Raw genomic sequence first — 17302 nt, forward strand, 5'->3', positions numbered from 1 at the left:
CAGAGGAAAGGATTCCTTGGCCCCTAGCACCTAAAGTAGACAGCATGGATAGCCATAACCCCATGGGTTTGAGGGACGTGGGAAGGGAATCAGCCATGTTTGGATTCTTTTCAGAGTTAAATCCTAATGGCTCCATATTCTGTGTGCAGGCCCCAGCCTATTGGCCTCCACAGTTGAACAGTGAAGAGGCAGGAAGGACTGAGGCTGCAGTTGACCTGGCCCATGGTGAAGTCCTGCACTGGATAACAGTCACTGAGAATACCTTGGGAAGGAATATGAAGGTGTCCTGAGGAAGCAGATCTAGGAGTGCACTTTTCCTTTCTAGAAGGCTGTCAACAAAACTGAAACAGGACTCTGGAGACATTCCTGTCTCCTATGATTTAGATGATGGAAACTGAGTGTACCAAATAATGAATCTTCACTAAGAGTCTGGACAGAAGGTGGCTTCTGTACCAGGTGTCACCACACCAGTCACAGAATGCAGGGGAAACAACATCAGGTCTTTGACATCAGGCTCTAGAGAGTAAGGCTGTAAGGTCAAGTGAAAGAATGCTGACATAGGTGTACTGTCCTACCACCCAGAAACACAGCTGTGACTGAGACATTTCTAGTGCCCAAAGTTTTGATTAATGCACAGCTCCATGCCTCTGAGAAATGTGATACCTCTGTCCATGGGAGGGAGTCCTGGCTGAATTGGACAGCTCCCATAATCTGTTTTATGGGAGGCCATATGCAAGCACAGACTTAGGACAGTCATAGTGGCCTCAGAAGATGAGGGAAAGAAAACACAGTCCTCAGTACAGCTGGATCAAGATACATCCATGTGTAAGGAAGACATTTAGGATGTCTTTTCTGTGATTATGAATTTGATCCTGGCAACTTGGTAGTCCTTAATAAAACTAAAATTCTGTCTTATTTGGCCCTTTCCAAGTACCCAGAACTTCTTTTTTCCTGTTCCATGCATGGGTCATAAAAATCAACCCTTCCTTGAGGCAGAGGCTTACAGCCAGACCCTGAGGCTGTGTGACGCCTCATTGGCCTTGGTAGAGGTCACACAACAAGTGAGATTTCTGGGATGCTAGTGGTATCCTACGTCTGCTGGGCCTATAGAGGGAGGGAGGAGTATCTCAAGGAATGACAGAAAGGTGTGTTTTCCTGATTGGCTTTTGCCTCCAAACAATGGGGTGAGGACATATCACTTCTAAGGAGACATAGGCGCTCCATCATGAGTTCCACTATAGGTTTCTCCCTCAGGAGAACAATTAACCATCAAGGCAGGATGCTCCCCATTTGGAAGAAGACAGACAGAAAAGCTTTCAACATCCTCTGAGGCTTGCCCTACAACTTTCCAAAATTACTTCCCATAAAGGGATAGGGCAGTGTCCCTGAAGGAAGGAGGGAGCACTGACATCAGATCAGCCCTCCAGTTCATCATATGTTCCACAGCAAATATTCATTCATTCATTCATTCATTTATCTGTTCATTCATTGTGTCAGTCATTCTGTTTCTCTCCCACCACAATCCTTCACTCTTCCCTGAAGAAAAATGTGCCTACAATGTCCCTAGTGGCCCCTGCCCATGAACCAATTTTCCAAATAACACATTTGGTGCTTCCAGAGAACGATAGCAGGATTCTTTTGGATTTAGTTCTTTGAACTCAATTCTCTGTCATGACAGTCACAGAAACGTTGGCAGACGGCTGCCTCCCAGAGCACCCAACTGCCATGCAGTATGTTTACCTCTTCTGCACTTGAGTGGTCATGGGTTCTTTTCTTTTGTTGGGATCCCTATTCTGCAGTTGTGCATTGTTTCTCCTTCAGTGAGCCATAGACATCATTAAATTCACTAAGGTCCTATTGTGCTATACAAAGACCCTGGAAGAATTGCTAAGTGAGTCTTCACATATTACTGAGAACTTGAGAGCTTGGAATAGCTGGGACGCCTCAGGAAAGCAGACAAGATTTTCTTGCAGATTGCCCTCTCTAGACATGAGGAGACTCAAGCTGTATTGCAAGGGCAGAAGAGCAGGGCCTCCTTGTGGACACCTAGGAAGATACCAAGGTCAAAGATCCCACTGTACTCAGGGTGTGCCCAAGAGTAGTGATATTAGTCCCTGAGAATCCTTTTACATGGGTCCAGGTTTAGCCCTCATAGAGGATGACATAGGGACACTCAGGAAGAAGTACAGGGTTACACTGAAAATAAAGGGAGGAAGCCTGCCCTGAAATGCTGTCTCTTAGCACTTGTAGGACAAGAGGGAGGAGGGATTACTTAGAGTCAGTGAGTGTTTAGGACTGAGCTGGGCACTTCAACTTCTGGGTTTGAGTATAAACACAGATACTCAGAGACATTCTCTGACTTTTATGTTCATAGTCCACCATAAAGAGATCATTGACATTGCTCTACGAATTTCAAGGGAGAAAAGCAAGCATTTTTGAAGAGTAATGTACATTCTAAAAAGTGCAGGTTCTGATCAGTGTCTGGGTAGAGGTCACACAACAAATGAGATTTCTGGGTCTCCTCATTCAGCAGCCTGCTGCCCCCTTTGATCTCCTGAATCAATTATTCCTCCCATTGCATCTTCCCAATTCTCTTTTAAAGACTCCATACTGTCTCTGGACAAATCTCTATTACCATATTGTCTACTGCGTTCAGGAGGCTGCTCATACTCCAGTATGAGATGGATGTGACTTAAAATGCTATTTTAATCAGTTATGATGTGTACATGATATGCTAGGATGTAAGCCTGGGAACACTGCTTTTTCAAAGAGAATCTGTACTTTTCCCTAGCTAGAGTCTGACTTATGTCCACAATAGAAATCACTTTGTCTGTGGTAGGCTAGTTTTGTAGACTGAAGCACTTTTTAATCTCTATAGGACTCCTTCTGAGTGTGGGTGGGCTTTGTTCAGGCATCTTTTTCCCTCAGGTTTTCTCCAGGGACCAGAGGAAAATGCATTTGCAATTAGTACTCATCAGGTGACACATGAGCCGATGCCCAGGGACATCCCTCTCTGGACTACAGAGGCTGTCCTTCTCTTGGTTTTCATATGACGGGGGCTTCATTCTATCAGCACTTCAGTGCATGCTAAACTCACAAGCTACACACAGGAGGCCTGTCTCTAAACACAATTCCTAGGTGTGAAACGGTTTGCCATTTCAATCTTTGGAAGAATCAAGATGGAACTCTTTTGAACTGCAAGAGGTAAAACAACCCTGAGAGTCCTGCCTTCATTCTATCCTCTGCAGTTTGCAAACAGATTGCAAGCACCTTATTGCCAAAACGGCAAGGGATCTGCTCCTGAACTTTGCTGCGGCTCGCATAAGGGACAGCCACAGAGTGACACTGGGAGGCCTCACTGTATCTAGGGCTCCCATTCATGAGACAGCAGAAGAAAATGTTAAGCATGGAGACAGTTTTCCCCATGACATTTCTTCAGATAGGTGTGGTTCTAAACACAGCAGCCTGAACAGGCATGAACAGAATCAGTGCTTCTTAAATTAATGGGAAAAATTGAAAGAGAAAAAATTGTGGGGATAGAAATGTATGGTCATGGACAAAGTCTTTGTGAAGGCCTTCAGCCTACCCCACATTTATGGCATGATCCAGTAGTATTAAGTATGTCTCCATTATTTTCTCATACTGTCACTTCTGCACATATGATATGTGTGTAATAGAAGTCACAGCATGTGGAATGCTGAGGTGATGTGGGCTGCATAGTTCTCACTTGGAAGAGTCTGTGACTTTTCCTCACTCATATTTGGTTTCTCAATATCTTCTAGCAGATGCCTTCTCTGGGGCAACTGTCAAAATTGGTACATGAGAGGGTTTATCTGGCAAGGTAAGGGACATGGAACTTTGTTAGGATGTTGTCCTGCAGCTCACCCTGTTCCCTATACAGAGGATGTGCCCTGTTCTCTTATCCCAGAGAGCTTCCTGCCCAGACTGCACTCAACATTACCATTGCATGACTCCCTCAGGACAATGTCTGGGGCCCAGAAGGGTTCAGGTTCACAAGTTACGGCTCTAGCCTTTGGGAAGGACAAAGTCAAACACTTGATACTGCTGTCTACATAAGCAGCTGGTTTGGGCTTTGTTTGGGGGTTGGGGATAGGATTGAATGCTACTGCAGTCTCTTCAGATAGTTTCTGTTCCCTTTCCTCACACAGTTAGCAAGGTTCTTCTGCCAGGATTAATATTCATTTACTTTTTTTAAGAAAACAGATGTTCTCATGCCACAACCCTTGAAAGTTGAATTCAGAGATACTGGAGAACAACAATATCAAAACAATGTAGTAAGATGCTTCTCTGTGCCTTCCTCGCAATATATTTATGCTTTTCAGGTCCCTGCAAGGCCATGGTAGGATAATTTACAGAGTCAAGCCTTCACAGCTATACAGGAAAGCAGCATGTACTGAATGCCTAGGTTCTTCTTTCTGAAGAGGATGGCCATCAATTGAGGTTGAGTATTTTCCTTGACCTCTGCTGAGATATACAGGAAAAATCCCACCATATGGACTTGAAATTGAGCTAAAATAGGTACATAGGAATCATTTGGTTTCATGGGAAAAAAAAAACACGTCTCCCGGGACTATAGGGACCAAACCCCAGTCCAAAGCACAAACATATTCACAGAGTGTTTTCCTTTTTTTTTTCCACTTATAATTCCCTCATGAATGATCCATGAAAACAGGACCTGGAGAGGTGGAGAGTGTCCCTCTCAATACCTCAGCACAGTACCTGTCTTGACACTCCTGAGCCTTCAGAGCCTTTTTCTTCCTAGTGAAAATGATCAGCACCTATGTAGGAGATTGAATTAGGTTGGTCCCCCTAGGGTCATGTGCTTCAATACAATTCCTAGTTGGGACAACAGTTTAGGAAGAATTAGGCAGTATAGTCTGGGGAAGAGCTGTGTTCCTGGCGCTGGGTTTACAGGTATCAAAAGCCCAGGCCATTCCAACTGATTCCCTCTCTGCCTCCCACTTGTGGTCCAAGTGACTCTCAGCTGTTCTGTTCACAATGGTTTTGATGATCCCAGTAGATACTCAACTTGTAAGTGAGTTTAAAGCACACATTCACTTTATACGTTTGCTGCCTGGGTCCTGGTGTCTTTTTGCAGCGAATGTAAGGAACATGCAGACCTTAGTAGCTATTGCTTTAGTGGATCCAATGCACTGAAATTTACTCATTCAAAAGTCAAAGCCAGTGGATATTTTAGTGCCCTTTGCTGTTGAGTCTATACCAACATTTGGGAATGCTAAAGGCATGTTATTGTAGGGAAGGGCGATCCACTGTCCTGGACACTTGGAGTACTTATAAATCTCAACAATGAAAAGCATGAGCGGTGATCCTGCTATCAGAGGCTACAGAAATGCAGCTTATCCAAGCTGAAGCCAGTGCTGGCTGAAGCACATAGAGAACAACTGCCCGAGTAACCCCTTCTTCTAAGTGACCCCACACGCTTTCCTGAGCATGGAGCACCTGTGAAGTCAATGTTGAATAAGATAGACTCAGGTAGACTAATTCTGTGGTCTTTTGCTGATTCCACATCTGGGTTACACAGGTATTTGTTTACGTCTTCTCAGGCAATGCCACCTGGGTGCACATATAATGCTTTAATGTGAGAAGATAGAGGAATATTAATAAGAATATTTGATTTTGATCCTGGTAAACAAGCACTATTACCTTCATATATCAGTCTGCAATTTGCAAAATGTATTGATGTTTAATGTCTCAATAAACAATGTCAAGATAGTGGCAATACTTTATGTCTGGCACTATCTGCCCAAATAAAATTCTTTGACTCCTCCTCTTGCAGCAGCCCCTCCTCCATTCTGAGGTCAAAGAAGTTTCCCGCTGGAACATACTGAGTATCTAGCTGGAAAGGATTTGATGTTACTAGGACCTAAAAGAGGTTAATGGTAATAGGATGGTGTAGTGTACAATGTCAATGTTGTGATGAACACTCCCATACAAGCATACCATTTCATTTCCTACTGCGTCCTCCCTGCTTTAGAGGACCTAGGTTCTTGGAAGATATGGGTGGGTGGGGGGTTGTGGTTTATCTTCAGAGACTTTTGAAATAACAGAAAAGGAAACAGGAAACAACAGGGAAGCTCTCTCTTATGCCCATTCTGATGAGACACCCAATTTTCTGAGAGGGTGATGAAGGTTTCCTTGTCCAAGTCTTCCTTAGGCGACAGTGGAATTTCCTGTTCTGATGTGCTCATGTGTTCACAGGGGCGGACCCATCTACAGAATACAGGGCACAGGCAGTATCTGCTCCTCCTCTTGGGACAGTGTAGAGCAATGGAAAGCATGGGAGCTCTTCTTGCCCTCCTGTGCCCTGACAGAGTCAGGGCAGCAGGTCCATGCTCTCATGAGGGCTGGTAAAGGAGGAGGGCACAGTTGGGCTCACAGGCCCTTCCGTTGGGTGGAAGACAAGACATGAAGTGGTGTGCAGGAGTCGGGGTGGTGGAGCACCTGGATCCACAGGCTTGGATGAAGTCTTAGATCCATGCTCACATCTTGTGTCTGTTCTTCTAGAGTAGTTAGGGCCCCATCTTTTCCATTTACTTTTTTGGGGATTCCAGTTCCTTGACATGAAACTCCATGATTCAAAGCCTGTCCATAATGTTAGAATCTGGAGAAGTCACAGTCTTCATATTAACTTCACATTTCATTGCCCAGGAAAGTCCTTCAATGTTTTCTATGGTGGAACTCAACTTTGGGGAAAATGTGAGTGTCTGGGGATTTAGATTTCAATTTGCCAAGAGAAGTGAGTTGCAATGTTATAGGTCCCTGTGACAATATTTGTCTCTTCCATGGTGTTTACTCTCAGTGCCTGTGAACATGTGGTCAGGTAATATAAGAGCATGCCCAAACTGTCCGCATCTGCCTTTTTTGCCATCAAATGGCTCATCTAGTGTGAGGTCTACAGCATAATTCCCTTGGACCCATGCTGCCTTTTCAGGAAGATGCAAAGTCTGCATTGAGGTTCAGGTCATCTCTGTCTATTTCTCATCAACCTCTGACTCGCTGAGGATATTCTGGTGTTTTATGTTTGCATAGACAAAGTCAATGGTGTTTCAATACTTTATGACTGTCACTATTTGCACAAATGTTTTTGCCCCGTCTTCCTGCTTGGGGACTCCTCCATTATTAGTTCAAGAAGTCCCCTGCTGGAGCACACTCAGTATCTACATGGACCCCCTTTGATGTTAGTAGGCCCTAGAAGAGGCTAATGACTGTAGCATGGTATAGTGAAGAAGGTCAAGAAGTGATGCACAATCTTGTACTTGCCTAGAAACTCATGGGGTTCTGGGTCCTGCTTCTTTCATAAGATCCATATTTTTGAAAGTTATATACTAGGCTTTCATCTTCACAGACTCCTTAACACAACAGATTCTTGACAGGAAAACCCTGATACTCTTGTCTAGTCCCTTGAAGCACTCAATCCTCTGAGGGTTTACTTAGAGCTCCTTGTCTAAGAATTCCTTAGATTGCAGGGGCATTTGCTCTTCTGGTATGCTGATGTGGACTCAGTGGGTAGACACATCTCCAGAATGGAGGGCACAGGCAGTCTCTGTGCTCCTCCTCTTGGGACACTGTAATGTAGTGGCAGGCATGGAAGCACTTCTTGCCACTACTGGCCTTATTGTGTCAGGGCAGCAGGCCAATGCTCTCCTAGGGCTGGATATGGATGAGGCCAAAGTTGGGGTTACTCCCCTTTCTCTTTGGTGGAAGAAGAGAATAAAGGGATGTGCTCATGATTTGGGTGGCATAGGGCATGTAAGCCCAGTAATGACAAAAGTCTTAGATCCATGCTCAAGTGCCCTCTGTTCCTGTTCTTTTAAATTTAAATATGTCCCCCATCATTTTACTGTAGTTTTACTTGTTCAAGGATTTAATTTCCTGCAACTATAAAATTCCATACCTCAGAGCATGTCTACAGTTTGAGAATCTGGATAGGTAACAGTCGAGCTAAGTACTTCACATTTCCTCTCATTACACAAAAATGTCTCAATGTTCTCAATGGAGGGCCTCATCTCTGGGCGACCTGTAAGGATTTGGTGGATTAGGTTTCCGGTTGCCAGAAGTGAGTTGCAATGTCATAGGGCCCTGTGACAATCTATTTCTGATCTCTTTCGTGGTCCTTCCACTGAAGAAATTGGACCCTGTGGTGATATAATGGAGTAGTTGGCCCATACTCTACGCATCTGCCTCCATGCCATCCTGTGGCTCTCCTAGTGTGAGCTCTGGAGCATAAAATCCTTGGTCCAATGCTGCCATTTCAGTGAGAGGCAGTGTCTGCATTGATGGGCTGGTGAGGTCTATGAACTTTACATTATCCACTGCATCTTTGTGGATATTCTGGAATTTTATGTGTGGATGGACAGGTTGAATTTTTGTGGCAGTACTTTATTGATGCCCATAAGTGTCCAAGTATTTTCTATGATCTTCCTTCTGCAACATGCCCCCCTTCCACTCTTTGGTCAAGGACGTTTTCTTCTAGAGCATTCTCAGAAAGTAGATGGATCTGAATTGACGTTCCTAGAACCTGATAGAGGCTCTTGATATTAGAATGGAATAGTGTTTTCATAGTTTATATTTGTGACTGGATCCTTCCAATGAGATATTTGATGACCTCTATAGTTTTATAATCACTAAGGCCTGTGTTTTTATGTGGCAGGCAGGATTCATGATCTCAAATGCACCCTGGCCAATTGGAAAAAGTATCATGTACTGACTCCTGAGTTGTTTTTTCCTGTGGTGCTGGCCGTAAGGTTAGGTTTCTTGGATGACTACACTATTTAACCCTTGCTTCCCACGCCTTCTTCCTGCTCTATTAATTTTTCAATTATATATGTTCTCATCATTGAACTTTGCTCATTTGTCAGACAGGGTCCCTCAGAACTGGACATAATGTAAAGATTCTATCAGATACTCCTATCTCTACACAAATATCTCCAAGTCACTACCTGACATACCCCTACCTAACTTTGTAAGAAACTGGGGATAATTCTACCCTGATTTAATCAGACTGAATTTTCCTATCTTCTACTGTCTTTACAGTTCATCTGAATGGTTTAGAGAGATGTCAATTTTGAGATATTGGTTCTGGGCCCCAAGACTATTTTTCTTCCACTTAAGAATTTTAGATGCAGTCAAGGGATGCAATTGCTCAGAGTTACTCTATGTCCTCGGAGGAAGGCAGGTTTCGAGAGATGCCCTCTATTTGCGTAGGAACGTAATTGCAGATAGACAGTTTATGTTCAAAAAAGATGGCAGTTGACATCAGATTCCATATGTACAGGGAGGTAGGCAGTTGGAGAGAGATTCTCATTGTACAATAAAAAGGCATTTGGAGAGAAATGCCAATGTACTGATAGGATGGCAGTTGGTGTCAATATTGTATGTTCTGAAGCTCTTCTCAAACAGCTGGGCTCATCCAGAGGTCCAGTGGTGACTCTTGGATTGTTGCTAAGTTTGTCTCACCAATGGAGGCATCGACCAAGGAGATGGAAAAATACCCGTGGAGAACTGCCACATAGTAAAAGACTTACTCCCACTTTTAGGAGCTAAGTGCCCTCTGTATTCAGATATTCCTAAATTAACCCTCCTAATACACATAACCTGCTTTAGAAATCCTTCCATGTTCCTGTAGAATGTTTTCCATTAGACAGACACTGGGACCCCTGAAGACCTCAGGGAATATACAGGTCTGATTTTCCTTGCCTGAGTTTAAGGGACTCAAAATGTATTGAGTAAAGTTCACTGACAATTCTGACCACTCATTTCCAAACATTTGAATACATGAACCGACTCTTTATGGAACCATAATATAAATGATGTTCATTTTGAACCACATCCCCCCTAGGCAGGCTGGGGCCTCCCTTACTCCAGCAGAAATAGGCTTGAGGGGTTGCTGGACAAGGCAACATCTAGTGCTCCTGTTCTCCATGGGGCCAAATGGCTGCATCCTTTATGGAGCATGAGCTGAGGCCACAGTATCTCAGCTCCACGTCTCAGGTTACTGCCTTACCTACTCCACCCCAGGGTACTTTACGTAGCCTTGTTAGAACTGAGAATGGAGAGACACAACAGTAAAGAATGGCAACTGCAGACCTCAGCCCCTGTGAACAGGGCCCATTAGGAATAGAAGGGTAAACATGGTGGACAGACACAGATGGCTCAGCAGAGTGTTTACTTTCCTCCTGCCATTTCGGTCACAGTGAAGAGAAGGTGACTGAGGGAGGACAACAACAGGTGAGCTAGGGATATTTCTCAACAACAACAACAACAACAACGACAACGACAACAACAACAACAACAACAACAACAGCAAGTGACTTTGTGATAGGCAGAGGACTCTGAAAGTATGGCAAGGCCTGTCTGCTGAGGCTAGGGTACATGTATTGGCTCTGGCATCTTCTCAGCTGGCTGAAGAAACAGGATATGGTTAATTGAGGAGAGAACAGAGTTCATGCAAGAAAGATCCAAATCCTCCTGGACTGGGACAGGAAATAAAGCTTGAAATGTGACCATCGCTGCCTGTGATGAGACTGAAAAGACAATGAGAGCTAACTGCCCCTAGAGAGGAGAGCAGAGTATGTGTGTCTGTCTGGCAAAATGTCCAGCAGCCTTCTATGTTGGGAGAGGGGATTACTGGAAAGACAGAATAAAACTCTCAGAGACAAAGGTTACCTCTACTGGGCATATACACAAAAGTCCCCTACATATAGCAAGGACACATGTTCCACTATATTGATAAATCCCTTATTTGTAACAGCCAAGCTGGAAACAAACCAAAAGTCCCTCAGTAGCAGAATGGATGCAGAAAATGTGGTCCATTAACACAGTAGAATACTAGTCAGTTATTAAATACAATGACTTCATAAAATCTCAGGCAAATGGATGGAGCTAGAAAATATCATGCTGAGTGAGGTAACCCAGTCACAAAAAAACCCACACACTTTGTACTCACTGAATAGAGGATATTATCCAAAAAGCTCACAATAGCCATGATAAAACCCACAGACCATATGGAGCTAAGGAGGAAGGAAGACCAGGGTGTGGATGCTTCAGTTCTGCATTGAGGAGGTTACAGGATTATTGCAGGAGGTGGAGGAATAAGGGGACCAGGGAGGGAGACAGGAGGAGGAGGAAATAAGGGGGCAATATAAGATAGTGGAGGAGATGGTAAAGAGGAAGAGAGGTTTAGGAAATAGATAAAAATATGTAACAGGGATTACAAACTGGAGATGGCCACCAGAGGGTCCCACAGACCAGGAAATGAGAGGCTCCTAGGACCCACTGAGAATGGCTTTAGCCTAAATGTGCAGAGAAGAGGGACATAGATCCTGAAGAGACCACCTCCAGTATATAGGCACAGTCCCCAATGGAGGGCTGAGCCTGCCCATCTCAAAAGTATTTTACCCAGAAATGTTCCTGTCCAAAGGAAAAACAAGGACAAAAAATGGAGCAGAGACTGAAGGAAAGGTCCTCAAGGAACTTTCCTACCTGGGAATCCACACTGTGTGCAGACACCAAACCTGAAACTGTTGTCTTTGTCATGAGGCGCGTGATAACAGAATCCTGGTTTGACTGATTCTTGGGAGACCTGGTTATCAACTAAGCAATGCAGATGTGGAAGCTTGGAGCTAACCATCAGACTGAACTCAGGGACCCTGGTGGAGCAGCTGTCGCAGGGACTACAGAAGGAGAGGGTTATTGTAACCCAATCGGAAGAAAAACATTGGCCTAACTAACAACCCAGAAGCCCCTGAGTCTTAATCACTGAACAAGGTGTGTACAGGGAGAGATCCATGGCTCCAAATACCTATTTATCAGAGAAAAGAATTGACTGACAGCAAGGGGAGGGTAGCCCCTTGGTCTTCTAGAGGTTTGATTCCCCCAGCACAGGGGTAAACTTGAGAAGTGGGAGGGGGTAGGGGGGTGGGCGAGCACCTACATATAGACATAGCAGAGGGCTGTGAGGGCAGATGTGGGATGGGGCTTATGGAAGGGTAACCTGGATGTGAGATAGCATTTGACATGTGAATGAATAGAATGCTTACTAAATAAAAGAAATTAAACAAAGAACAAAATGGTTAGGGCTGCTCAGTCCATACTACATGAGTTTCCAGGTTCTCCTGGACTTGACAATAGTCTATAGAATCATGGGGAACAAAGTTCCAAGCCCACAGAGACAATGCCTTATATATATTCAATATTACTTAGCATCTCAAGGCTCATCTATTCCTTTCCATTCCTTCCTCTAACATTAACAAACATTGATCCCCTCAACATGAGCTTCAAGTGTGTCCCTCATAACCTTCCATGTATCAGCAAATCAGGAAATCTGCTAGTAGACCCCGGTCTCACTTGACTCTACCAGACAGTCAGGCATTCATAAAAGAAGGCAAAATGACTTCCCACAAGGAAGATGGGTCTTACCTCAGAAAAGGCACAAAATTCCTGCTGAGACAGCATCTTGTATCGAGACAGAAAGCTAAACCAGAGCTGGGCACTATGGTAACAATCAGTCTTGGGGTATGAGATGCCCTCTTGGGTTCTGAGAATACATTCTCACCCACTAATCTGTGTCCTATCCCTTCTCCAACTTTCATGACCCCCTGGATGTCACTATGGAGTTACCACTTGGAATGGTTGCTTTAGGTTAAGGATCCAAGCCAGGGTGAAGAGCAGAATACAAAGCAAATCATGGCTTCCTACTTCTCTATATACAGAGACAGATGGAGATGTTTTCCAAATAATCTAGCAAAAGAAGACAAAGCCCAAGCAGTCCATATGGTTACTGACCCTATGGATGCCTTAGCAGGTAGAGCCCAATCCACTGAGCCCTTGCAGACATGTGGATAGAATACCTACAGGCCCAAGTCTTCAAAGAGGGTAAACTCTTCACTCAGACTCTGCTCAAAAATAGATTAGAACAAAGCCCCTGTAAGATGGCCTTCTGAGTGCAGCCCTATTGGGGTGAACCACACCAGGTGTCTGTGAATCATGGAACTGTTTCGAGGTGACAGGCACAGTAGATCTCTGGATCCAGTCTCACAACCATCTCATACTTGGAATATCCCATCAGCACCTGCTCTACCTGAGTTGTTGTCTTGGGATTTAGAACATCTGGTGGGAAAAGATTAGGTCACCCAGCAAAAGGCTTTAAAAGACAGGGTCTTATGGCTTTGACTTTTTGAAAAAAGCCTTGGTATTAACATCATGGAGGGAGCAATAGGCAATCCCCACACCAGTGGCTTATATCAACACTTCGTAGATTGAGGACCTGGGAGAATTCAAATCATGCCAAGTCAACAAGTTAGAGGATCCCTATGAAAAGCTACCAGAAGCATTGTCCTCTTAAACAGGCAGAGGCACACACACCTTTTCCTTGACAAACATGACAGCATGTCAGTCTTGTACCAGTGTGCATATACCTAGGGAGGAAGTATTCTACCTCTTCAGATCCCATGTTGCATGAGGTACAAATAAAGGGGTCTGACTTTTCCACCTGGAGCCACCAAAGAGATATTCACTGAGAAGTCCTGTAGCTCCCAAACAAGCTGAAGCTGAACTCCTAGTGTTCATCTGGATGTGCTTATCTCCAAGGTACAGCAGCTGGAACTTAAGTGATAGGGCCTGGGAAAGAACCGAGAATGCACCTTGCTTGTCCTGGCTCAGATGTAATGATGATACAGTATCTCATGGTGGGAAAAGCAGGGTATCAGCAGAAAAAGCAACTGATTTCCCTGTGTTCATGGTCAGGAATCCCAGGCAGTGGATGGTTGAGAATCTTGTTGCTTTCACAGTTTGATGCAGCTGGAAATGCACCCCGAGGAAATGTTCCAAAAATCATGCCGTGCGGACCTTATGTTCCTTAGAGAAAAACATCTCAAAAACACTCACAGATACTTGCCCAAATGTTTGCACCTAAGCGCCTGTCACAGTCACAAAGAAGGTTGATTTCTGGGAAGGTAAGGAGCCCATAGAAAGAAGTACTTTACGTTCAGAAAGTTCATTGTTTGATCAAGACAAATGCTGACCAAAAAAGGAGCTGGGAGGACACAGAGCACAGAGCTTGGAAACTGCGTGTGTTTGTTTGTACTTGCATGGCAAATGGAGGGGCACTATTGGAGGTGTGTGCTTGTTTGAATATGTGTGTCACTGTATGCATGTGTTTGGAGATTCTCCTCCTATCTGCCTGGAAGGAGTTTTCCGTTTGCCTTTGGAGCATGATGTACAACACTCAGCACCTCAACTGCGCTGCCTGTCTAGAAGCTGCCTAACTTCCCACCATAATGATTTGGATGGAAACTCACAACCATTGAGCCAGCCACAAGAAAATATTGTACATGACAAGGCAGTAATATATTACCTTTGTCATGGCGTGTTTTCACAGTAGTAGAAATTCTAACAGAAATTGCAGGGGAAGTAAGCATCATCTCTTTCCAAGGGAAGAAATTATTGAGAGATGCAGAGTGGATCACAAGTAGAAGGCTGCTCTGTCGCTCTCTCTCCTTTGCACACAGTTGGGGGACTGGCAGACCTGAGTAGCTCACACTGAAAAATACCAGGAAACTCCCCAGTGCATCCAAGTAGGGAGAAGACAGGGCTGAGGAGAGCAAGGAGATGCTGCCAACGCAAGCAAGAGGAAAAGTAGAAAGGAGAAGCCAAAATCGAAGACAGAAGAAGCAATGAAAGGAATGGAAAAGACTTGTTCCTCCAGAGCAAAAGCAGTGAAAGAGAAAGGGCCTTCTGAAGTTGATGTGTGTTCTGCTAAATCCAACAAGGCCAAGAAGGAGGATGAGCCTCAAGACCACAATGCTTGTAAAAGCAAAACATCCCAGAAGAAAAGGAGTCCCTTGAGAAGAAAACAGCCAATGGGAAAAAAACAGAGATAAAAACCAGGAAGTTTCTGAAGCAGAGGCAGACATGCCCAAGCCCAAGGAGAAGAAAGGGAAAGAAGTTAATGAGACAAGGGAGAGAAGAGCCCAGGCTCAAGAATGTCCTCTCCCATTCCGAACCAAACTCCAACTCCAGGGATGCTCCTGGGGAAGAAAATAGTAATGAGATAGAAAAGGAAATACTCATGGAGAAGAAAGGATTCTCTCTAATTTTCCCATACCCGAAGAGACCGTCAAGCTTCTCAAAGCTCAAAGCTTGAGGGGTTTACTTCCCGTTTTTTCTAAAAACCAAGACATTCCATCATGTATACAGTGAGACAGACTTCATTGCCCAGGCATGGACAGTAAGCAGGAAGACCTTCTCCTTTGCCGTCCCTTTGATTGGGTAACTTAAAGGTGGACTTCAAGAGAGGAAGAGAGGCCAAGCCAATCAGATACTAGTGCTGCACCTACAAGAGAATTAGCAAATCAAATGAGCAAAGACTTCAGTGACATCGATAAAAGCTATCAGTGTTTTTTTATGGTGAAACTCCCTATGGTGGTAAACGAGAACAAGTGCAGAGTGGGATTGATATCCTGGTTGGGACCCTAGCTCATATTGAGGATCACTTGCAGAATGGCAAGCTAGATCTCACCAAACTTTAACATGTTGTCCTGGATGAAGATGACCAGATGTTAGATACTGGTTTTGAAGATCAGGTGGAAGAAATTTTATGTATAGCATACAATAACGATTCTGAAGGCAACCCGCAAACATTGCTTTTTCTCTGCAACATGGTCTCATTGGGTATTTAATGTTGCTAAAAATATACAAAACCTACGTATGAACGGGTGGACCTGATTGGGAAAAGACTCAGAAAGCAGCCTTAACTGTGGAGCACAGGAGACAGAGAGGACAGTGGTGAGTGGGGATGTGTTCCAAGGCTACAGTGGTCCTCAAGGGGACATGTTCAACTTCTGTGAATCCACGAATAGTGGCAGGAGCTGTCACAAAACACATGCATAAAGCAGGAATGCCCAGTCCTTACATGGGGACATTCTGCAGAAGCAAAAGGAAATCACCCTGAAAGGTGCTGAAATGGCAGTTTTGTGGGTTTACTGGCTGCAAGTGGGTTAGACATCCTGAGGGTGACCTGGTTGTTCATAGATGTACACCAATGGAAATGGAGTCTTTGATCTTTCAAGAAGAACAGGCAGAGCTGGAAGGATAGGGGTTTGAACTGCTTTTACCAAAGAAGAGTACCAGTTACCCCAGGTGGAGCGGAAAGCCAGCACTAAATTTGAATGAATAGGTTTTCCTTCTGAAACAAATAATGAAAGCCTCCAGCAAAGATGCCATCAGACTATTGGACTCTGTGCCCCCACTGCCGTTGGCCATTTCAAGCGGTCAGCTGAGATGCTGACTGAGGAGAAAGGAGCTGTAGAGACCTGGCAGCTGCTCTATCTCCACAGATCAGGGGCCACATCGGTCGACCAGTGCTCCCTGATCCACTGCCCAGCAGCCTTTGAGACCATGATACTGCAGTGCTTTGTTGAGATGTCCAACTGAGCTACACTTGGAAGGAACTCGAGGAGCAGCTAGGCAAGAACATCGATGCCAAAATGAAGGGGATGGTCTTCCTCAAAGGAAAACCGGAAGTTTGTTTTGATGTCTGCACTGAAGCAGACACAGAAACATAGGTGAAGTGGCATGGTTGGAGATGCTGGCAGCTCACCATGGCCACTGAGGAGCCAGAGCTGAAAGGACCCCCAGAAGGATATCAAGGGGGCAGGGGCAGCAGATGGCAGCCATGGTGATTTCATGGGACAGCAGGGTGGAAGCAGGAACTTCCTGGATCAGGGCAGGGACAGCAAGGAGGAAGTAGAAACTTCAGAGGACAATGACCAAGAGGTGACAACAAAAGGTACCAGATCCACAATCAAAGGCCAGAAGTGGAGTTTATAGTAAAGTATTGGGTCAGTGAGTAGAGCCAAGAAGAAACTCTTCACAATGGGCACCCCAGGGTCCCTCCTGCTCTCAAAGTCCCCAGTGCTTCATTCCTTTTAGATGATTTACCAGCTCCCCTTCCTTGCAGAGAGGCTTCTGACCTGTCTGAGTAACCGTCATTCTGTCTTCCTTTTGGAAAGAAGTAGGAATGGATGAATGAATGAATGAATGAATGAATGAATGAATGAATGAATGAATGCATACATAATGTGAGGAGGACAAAATAATCGATCAGATATTGGACCCTCAATGCACTTCCCAAGTGCTGCTCCTCTAACCAGAGCCTCAGGAGCCAATAGAGCATCTGGAGAGGTGATCAAAGTCTCTCTTAGGTTACAGCTTTTTTTTTCTTTTTTTCAGAGCTGGGGACTGAACCCAGGGCCTTGCACTT

The 17302-nt window shown here is 44.6% G+C and overlaps 1 pseudogene; it reads left to right on the plus strand.

Moving 5' to 3' along the window:
- Positions 1 to 44: 44 nt before the first annotated feature.
- On the plus strand, positions 45 to 16892 carry Ddx21-ps2 (DExD-box helicase 21, pseudogene 2; annotated as a pseudogene).
- Positions 16893 to 17302: the final 410 nt, after the last annotated feature.

This window comes from Rattus norvegicus, chromosome 7 (genome assembly GCF_036323735.1).
Source record: "Rattus norvegicus strain BN/NHsdMcwi chromosome 7, GRCr8, whole genome shotgun sequence".
NCBI classification, from domain to species: domain Eukaryota; kingdom Metazoa; phylum Chordata; class Mammalia; order Rodentia; family Muridae; genus Rattus; species Rattus norvegicus.